This window comes from Macadamia integrifolia, unplaced genomic scaffold, assembly GCF_013358625.1.
Source record: "Macadamia integrifolia cultivar HAES 741 unplaced genomic scaffold, SCU_Mint_v3 scaffold1549, whole genome shotgun sequence".
Lineage (NCBI taxonomy): Eukaryota > Viridiplantae > Streptophyta > Magnoliopsida > Proteales > Proteaceae > Macadamia > Macadamia integrifolia.
The window spans coordinates 139418-148286 of NW_024868255.1; positions in this window are offsets into that span (position 1 = coordinate 139418).

Consider the following 8869-nt stretch of genomic DNA (forward strand, 5'->3'; position numbering starts at 1 on the left):
TTTTTTGCAATGGCCAAACATTTTGTGAAAAATGTGAAATCGAGTTTGTTTGTTTTTTTTTAGTACAAAAATAGCAAATGGGATATATATCAAGTTAGTAGGTCTAGTAACTCATTTATGACATTTGTCTATCTATATTGCTAATTTTTAAGATTTTTATTTTTTTAATAAAGAGCTAATATTTAAGATTAAACTCTTTAAAAGTAGAAGATCTAAATGTACTGCAATATGTGATTTTATCGAAAAGGTAAAAGAGAGAATTATTAGGTAAAAGTAATTTGTTGTGCATCCTCAATTGTCAAGATATTGACATATTTTACAACAAGGTCATAACTTCCTGCATAATGTTGGTAACTTAGGTATCCAATGCTTTACAATGTCTGAGAAAAAGAAACAGAGAAATCTCTCTCTCTCTCTCTCTCTCTCTTCTCTGGCTTGAATGGTGACAAGGTGTGGACAATTGAAACAAAAAACAATGGTACATGAAAGGTTAAGGTATCCAATGAATGCTAGTCAGTGTAGGCATAGGAAAATTTTTATTCGGAAAAGAAGATATGATTTAATGGAGAATCACAAATGGAAGGGTGACTATAAAGAGAGAGAGAGATTCCTTCTTCACCGAATATGTGAAGGCTAATTTGGTCATTTTCACCATTGAATATATATTGTATCTTTTAGATTGGTCTTATGTGACTTTTTAATTTCAAATTAAACACAACAAATATAAATCCATTTCCTAGATATCCATCTTGTTGAAGGAGAATCATTATTTCATTGTAATTCTTGATTCTTTTTTCTGTCTAAACGTCAATATTTTTTCAAACAAAAGTTACTTTATAAATCATCATTTAAATTATATGATGAAATTTGGGTTATATTGAAACTTGACATATGAACAGAGAGTCAATTGGATGAAGTATCCACGTGTCTGCCATGCATAAGATGCAACCAACGATGAAAAAAATAAAAACAATTTCTTTCACTAGACATGAAGGATTTTTAATTAGATTGAGTTTTCCTTCACACATGGTGAAGAGAGAATCTCTTAGATGAAATATTCGGAATAATGGCAAAGGTATTTTGAATTTTATATAAATAAGATGGAGAGAAGATAGAAGGAATAATATTGACATCCCAATGACGAGATTCTCTTCACCTAATGTGAAAAAAAAAATTACCTTTTTAATTTGGTATGAAAAATAATTTTTATTTTATTTTATTATTTTATTATTTTTTATTTTTTTAAGGGGCATCACGGATCTTCTATGAAAGGCTGACCAATAAATAACCACAGTAGGCTCTATATTAAATAAAAATTTAATGCACCCAATGTACTTATTAATAAGAATTCCATGTCATGGAAGGAACAAATATACATATCCCACATTGGATCCTATCCTAGTGGTACATGTGGGCCCATTTCATATATTAATAAATGGTTGCAAATCTATCTGGTCTCATGAAGGAATCTTAATCCTTGATTTCCATTAATATTTTACTTGCAAATTGCGGGGCGATGATCCTCTGCCACGGGTGCGGCTGTACGATAAGCATCGAATGGTCGAAATGACATCGGCATATACCTTGATGCAATGCCAATCATCGGATCCTAGTTGCTCCGTCGCACCCGTGGCAGAGGATTTTTTTTTTCGAAATTGTGGAGGGGGGTGGGAAAAATGATTCTAATTTTCCTATTTTGGTACCCATCATTTTGCTGTGAACTTGCAGAAAGCAAAACAAATACTATTGTCCTTATTAACAGAAAGTGAGTGCAGTGTGTGAAACAATGATAGAATACAGGAAAGGGAACAGAAAAAAACACATCAAAATCTGATGTTTTTTGTTTGATTTGGGTGAAAAAAAAACAAAGGATTTCATAATTATTGTGCCAGTATCTAGCCTAGGGGTGTCAAATTCCAGTGAAAATAAAAAAAATCGAATCAACCATCAATACTAAGTGTGATTATAAAGCTGTTTGGAGGATAAGAATCTATGTGACTGATGCTATTTAATCAGGATAAAAATAAATTATTATACATGAAATATTGAAACTAAATACAAAACCAACCGATTAAATTGATTAAATTTGAAAACCAAGCTAAATACAGAAGATCAATAATTTAATTATTATTTTTATTTTTATATGCATATCTGAAATACCGGAATCAAATTAAACTAAAACCGATAGCAGACTGATAGCAAAGAAAATGATTAATAATAAAATAAAAAAAGAAAAATGTAACAGACTGAAACTAAAACCAATTGAAATCAAATTTCATCTTAATGGTTTAACTTTGGTTTGGCCTAATGCATGCTTAAAACCAATTCAATCCAACTGAAATCAAACTAAATTGTAGCTTGCAAGCAGAACCCAACTCATCAAGATAGTCCAAATAATAGCCTACAAGGTTCTCCTCGGCTTCTTGTTGAACCAAATAAATAAATGGGGAGAAGATTGCTACCTAATTGTGCATTGATCTTTACACCTAAACACAGACCATGCTCCCCACCTGGTTGGTCCACACATTGGCACAACGCTATGCAACTACGTATCAATCCCCAACCTAGATGTCAAGAATAGAAATTAATTTAAAAAAAAAAAAAAATCAATGGTTGGCTATTATGATTTTTCTCTTTACTATGTATTTTTGTCCTATTTTCTTCTCATTTCTTAAACATAGCCTAAACAGATATTAATAATTCAGAAAAAGAAAAATTCACTACCGTACAGAAGCTTAAGCTTATTAGCTAGCCGGCTCCAGCTAATATCAGCTTATGTAAGTGTCTCTAAGTCACTCCACTTGGTTGATGTGGTTTGTCCCCACCTGGAACCGACAAGATTGGGGAAGTGAACATCACAGGGTGATCCATGCAATTGGCCCCCATGCTCTGTAAAAAAAAAAAACCTTTTGTGGGACCCACTCAAACCCCACTCTTGGCCCCTCTCTCAGTCTGTTGTCCTATATATGTGTTTATCAGCAAAACCTGTGTGTGAGAGAGAGAGAGAGAGAGAGGGATATGCTACTGTGAGTCTGTGACACATGGCTCAGTGCAGTGGGGTTTCCATTTAAATAAGGATATCAGTAAAATGGGTTTAGATTAGGGTTCTTCATCTTTTAATATATCCCTCTGGACTCTGGAGCTAATCCATATTTTTGTTCATTGTAGATTAGTAGAGGTCAGCCACTATGGTTAAAAAAAACACCTAGATCCTACTCAGTCTGTTGTACTGTGAGAGACAGAGAGAGAGACACACATGGCTCAGTACTGCACTGTGGTTTCCATTTAAGTAATCAGCAAAAATAGGTTTCGATTAGGGTTCTTCATCTTTTAACATATGCCTCTGGAGCTTATACATATTTTAGTTCATAGTAGATTAGTAGAGGTCTTAAAAGTTAAACCCAATTAAACTAAAAGAGCTACACAGGATCACTGTGGTTAGAAAGAAAAAAAAACCCTAGATCCAACCCTAGAAAACTTCCAAGACCTTATAATAACAACCACTATAAAACACCAAAGATCCTATACCCTAGAAACTTTCAAGACCTTATGATATTAATTCTTTACGTGATTAACGGGTAAAGTAAAGTTTTTTATAAAGCTCCTCATAGGATTTCCTTTATTTTATAGACTTTGTCACAACTTTCTCTCTGCCTTGCCTTGTAGGTGTCTAATCTATTTAGATAAGTGTTTTATTCATCTTTTGGTAAAGCAGATGGAAGGCTTTGGAGCTTTTTCAAGTGGGTCTCAAATGATTCCAGTTTTCAATATGGAACTTGAAAAATTTAGACTTAAGAGATGAGAGAGAGAGAGAGAGAGAGAGAGAGAGAGAGAGAGAGAGTATTGTGTGAGCACTTCAGTTCAGTGGGGGTCGTTGGCCATGCACCCAAGATAGAACCATGAGAGAGAAAAAGAGAGAGTATTGTAAGCACTTCAGTTCAGTGGGGGTGGTTGGCCATGCACCCAAGATAGAACCATGAGAGAGAGAGAGAGAGAGAGAGAGAGAGAGAGAGAGAATCTGGTGTGGGGAGGTGATTGGTTTTGCACTAAATTAAGAACCTATTTGATTAAGGGTGGCAGTAGATCAGCCAAAAGTGTACTTGAAGTGTTTGGTCGGTGGATCAGGAAAGAACCAATTTGATTTAGACTTAAGAGCCACGAAACAGAATAACCCATTTGATTAAGACCCACGTTATCCTCTAAGAAAATCATCCTCCCCTATTTCCACCAACTTAAGCATATATAGGTGGTCCTTTAATCTTTTATGATTAACTAACAATCTTTTTAACCCATCAAGTTTTCTTAAGCTTTAGGAATCCAAGCTTATACGTAATGCAAAAAATATGCCATTGGAACACTTAAAATAGGGAAAAGGAATATCTGTGCGATGGTTGAGTGTAGATTCTATCATGTGTTCGCTTTCTCTCTCTTGTTTTGATCCATTTGATACTCATGTGGATGATATTGTGTAGAAACGCAACCCTAAAACGATGCAGAAGATAATGAAAAAATAAGAACAAGCAACGCACACAGATTTACTAAATTCGACAAGATTGCCTACATCCCTGGTGAGATGAGATCCTGCTTTACTATCAATGGAGAATAGGGTTACAGCGCTCGTCCCTCACACCTCTCAGTATTGCTTGCATTACAGAGAAAGAAACCCTTGCTACAAATATATAGCGAAAAAAAACCTAATCTGAAAAGTACACAATTGTCTTTAAATAAAAAATTCGAGCGGGAGGCACTGCTATGCAGGGGGCAGGAGTAACCTCCACGGCCCGCTAATCGGCTAGCAGGACCGTCGTCTTGCCTGTCGAGGTCCTGCACCAGTACTCCCTAGATTAAATTCTGACGGAATACAAGACATCAAACACCAACAATATTATTCTTTGCACCATATGAGAGTACAATTCATAATTAAATAATTAAATCACAAAGGACTTAGACTCTATGATCCGATCTGGTCTTCATGACCTTAATGTTGCCAATAGGGTTGTAGTATTATTCACAAACCAAGAAGGTTTAATATAAAAAAATAAATAACGGAAGAAGAGATGGTTGTAAGACCTTTTTTTAGGCGGTAAAAATTCACAACAAAAAGAGAAGGGAGAGAAAACATAGAAAATTTGTAACATTCGTAAAAGGGAAATAACAAATGAGTCCAGTAATTCGGATCCATTGGTGGGCATATGTTCTACTAACTACCATTTAATGCGCAAAAAGGGCATTTTTGGAAACCAAAAGGATATGTGTTTGCCGCTGAATGTATGTGCATACAAGGTAGCAACGCTGAACAAAAAGAAAAAAATAGTGATATTCCTTTTATACGAGAATTTATTTTGTTTTGAAGACTCTTTAGGTCCAAAAGGATTTCCCAAACTTATAAGAAAATAAAAAAAAAAATAAAAAATAAAAAAATCTAAACACCCTCCTATGGCTCTATGTTTCAGTTCATCCATTTCAACATGAAACTTCACTCCATGACTCAAGCATGTAAGGTGAGCTGGGGATTCACTAATTGTTTCTAATTTTTAATAGATAATTTTTTAATTAAAGGAAAAATATTTTTATAACTAAAGTTGGTAAAAGAAGTCATAATCTTACTTTAGCCTTTAAATATGGAAGAGGGTTGGGGATGCTAGCGGGATACAAAGGAATTAGGAATGCTAGCACGATTTTGACCGTATGATTTGATTAACTTGAATTAAACCATTGGATGGAGAGAGGATATACAAACTTTCAATCCACTGTTGAAACACCTTTTCTCTCCCCTCTTCCCCCTACCCTTTGCAATTGACGTTGCTTGACCTGAAACTTGACTACTAGATCTTACATCTCCGACAATGACTTACGGACCAAACGGAATTATTCATCTCAACTCGATATCTCCACCAGATATATTGGATTTTCTGCTACTGCGTTTGGGATTTTGGATTCATTTCCAAATGTCTGTTAGAGTTATTTGAGTCTCAAACAAAGTTGGAATTTTTGAGAAGTTGTTGGGATTTTTCGATCAAAAATGTTGTAAACGTGATGAAGTTTTTTCAGTTTTCCTTGCTGAGCAGATCGGGGTTTTCGTTGATTTTCACTTCTTTCAATTGGGTATTCCATTGATTTTGCTGACAAATGTTTTTGCTTTCTAGGTTTTGGTTATTGTATCTCTTCTCTATAAAATTGAAAACAAATCAAGAAATAACATATGGTGTCGTCCAACCATCGACAAAGGCATCAATTGCTCAAGGGAACTCAAAAACGCTCCTTAAGCATCGTGGCTCTGCTAAAAACTTGAAAGCTTTGACTCTCTCTCTCTCTCTCTCTCTCTCTCTCCCCGTATGTTCTTCCTCCTCTCCATCTTCTCCAGTATCGAAATTCTCCTCTTTCTCGCAATCATACATATTTAGCCCACTCCATCCCGAGAGAGAGAGAGAGAGAGAGATCGACGTATTTTTTGGAAGGGAGTCGGAGACGGAGAGGAAGGGGAAAGGTAGAAAAAGAAGAGGAAAGAGATCGTGGAGCAACGGTATTGATTAGGTTTTGTAGGACAATGGCTACAAACGGTTGAGATCCTGTATTTTTCATCTAACGGTCTACATTAACTAGCATGCCCAATTCTTGGGTGACTCGCTAGCATTTTTTTCTTTTTCCCTTTAAATATATATAAAACTTTTTTTGTTTCAACGAGAACAAATACTATTATTTTACATAAATATTAAATTAAATAATTTAATTATTTTTTAAAAATACTTTTTATATTTATATTAAATAATTTTTAAGAATATAATTAAAAAAAGAATTAAAAAAATTATAATTTCTTAATTGACCTCTTTGGTCGCGAAAAAGTTGAACCTTTGATTAAATGTAAAAAGGTTTAATGAAGATCTCAGATACCCACTGTGGGAGCAAAGTATGGCAAGGAACTGTCAAAACACCCACCATTCATAACCCCATATCACAGGATCATGCACACACACACACGTGTGGCCATGCTTTCTCGAAAAGTGTGATTCTTTCTCTCTCTAGAAAATAGAAATATACATCCAACGCCATGCTTTCAGGGTTCATGGACACGTGTGGTTCTCTCTTTTCTCTCTTTAGAGGATAGAGAATGGAAAAATAGATTATGATGAGATCTTGTCTCATACATATATTTTAAAGTCACTGCAGATATCAGCTGCATCTGCATCTGCATCCATTAATTAAAGCTCATTTGTCTTCTTACCATTGTACAATAAGGATGAATAGCTGTTTCTATGTTGCTTTCCACATTTATTTCATGGGTCTCCCTCCTCGCAAGACCCAAAAATATTTTTTCCCCACAAAAAAGACAATTGGGGTTGGACTCACTAGACAATAATGGCTTGGGATAATGTCAAGGGATTTGACAGTAATAAGATCGATGAGATTGTCGCAACCCACAAATTTTCTCTTGAACTATTGTCTATTGCATTATTCACATATAGAGATAAAATCATTAAAGCAGATAGTCAAGTTTAGATTCAGGTGAGTCATCTGAGTCAAGTCTAAGTCCAAAGTCCTGTAGATTCAATCAAGAAAAAAAAAAAATGATTAGATTCGGTTATGAATCGTCCTAATCATATAAGATTAGATTTTTTTACTTGAGTCATTATAAACATGGCGTGTCCAATTGTTTTTTAATATATAATTAAATCAGTTCAATCTTTTTGTAATTCACTTTTATTATTGAACATGCATGTGTTAAAATGGTATAAGCTCAAAAATCAATAATATATAATTCTTTTATTTTTTTATTAATTTATTCATATGTATATATTTAATTAAAAAAAAAAGAGTGAGAAAGTGACTCCATCTGACTAATAATGGGTTGTAAGACAAAATTGAAGCAAAGAAGGGTTTAATTACTTAGGATCTAACGTTATTTATTATTATTTTTTAAGACCTAGGGTGTGCGGATCTTTGACCTGATTAGTTCTGGGGTCACTGTGATACCGTTTACACAGGATCGGGTCAGTCCCAGAAGGAAACTCTCTTGCGGTGGTCCTAAGAAGTTAGTTGCGATAACGAAAGTTAGTACCGTATCCCCTCCATATCAACTGCGTTAACCCCTTGGGGTTGGAGCAATGTTATTGATTATAGGCGGAGCAACACTTGATAACAAGCATGAGAGAGAGAGAGAGAGAGAGAGAGAGAGAGATCTCACACACTCAAAATACTTTTGTGGACTTTCTGATATTCTCTACTCCCTCACCCCTTCGGTAGATAGAATATTTCTCTTGCAAGGATTTTAGTCTGTTGGTATCACCACATGACTGATTAAGTGTCAGTGACCTACTATACATATCATTGCTTTGTTTTGGATTTGTAATATGTCTTAGATTCTTTTGAGTATACCTACAAATACCTATTTAATTACCACTTAAAGGAAAGTGTGCATCCAGTATGAGGCTCCGGCCATTATGGGGTCTAAGAAATATCATAATTCATGTAGTCTTACATTCGCTTTATAACGAGATTGTTTATCAATTCAAACTCACGATTACTAGGTCGCAATAGAATAATCTTATTGTTAGACCAAGTTTCACCTGCATAAATGGTGGAAATGGGATGAAAATCGTCTACAATTTCGATCTCGTACAATTTTATGAAATACCCACTTTAGGGGGTGACACGTGTATTAATACCAATGCAATGATCTAGATCTGATTTAAATGACTTAAGGTTTTATTAGTTGTATCAGATCTGGATCATTGTATTGATATCAATACACGTGTCACCCTCTAAAGAGGGTATTTCACGAAATTATACGAGATCGAAATTACAGACGATTTCAACCCGTGGAAATGACAGTTAGCCTCCAAGTAGGCAGCTCAATTGAAGTATCTATTTT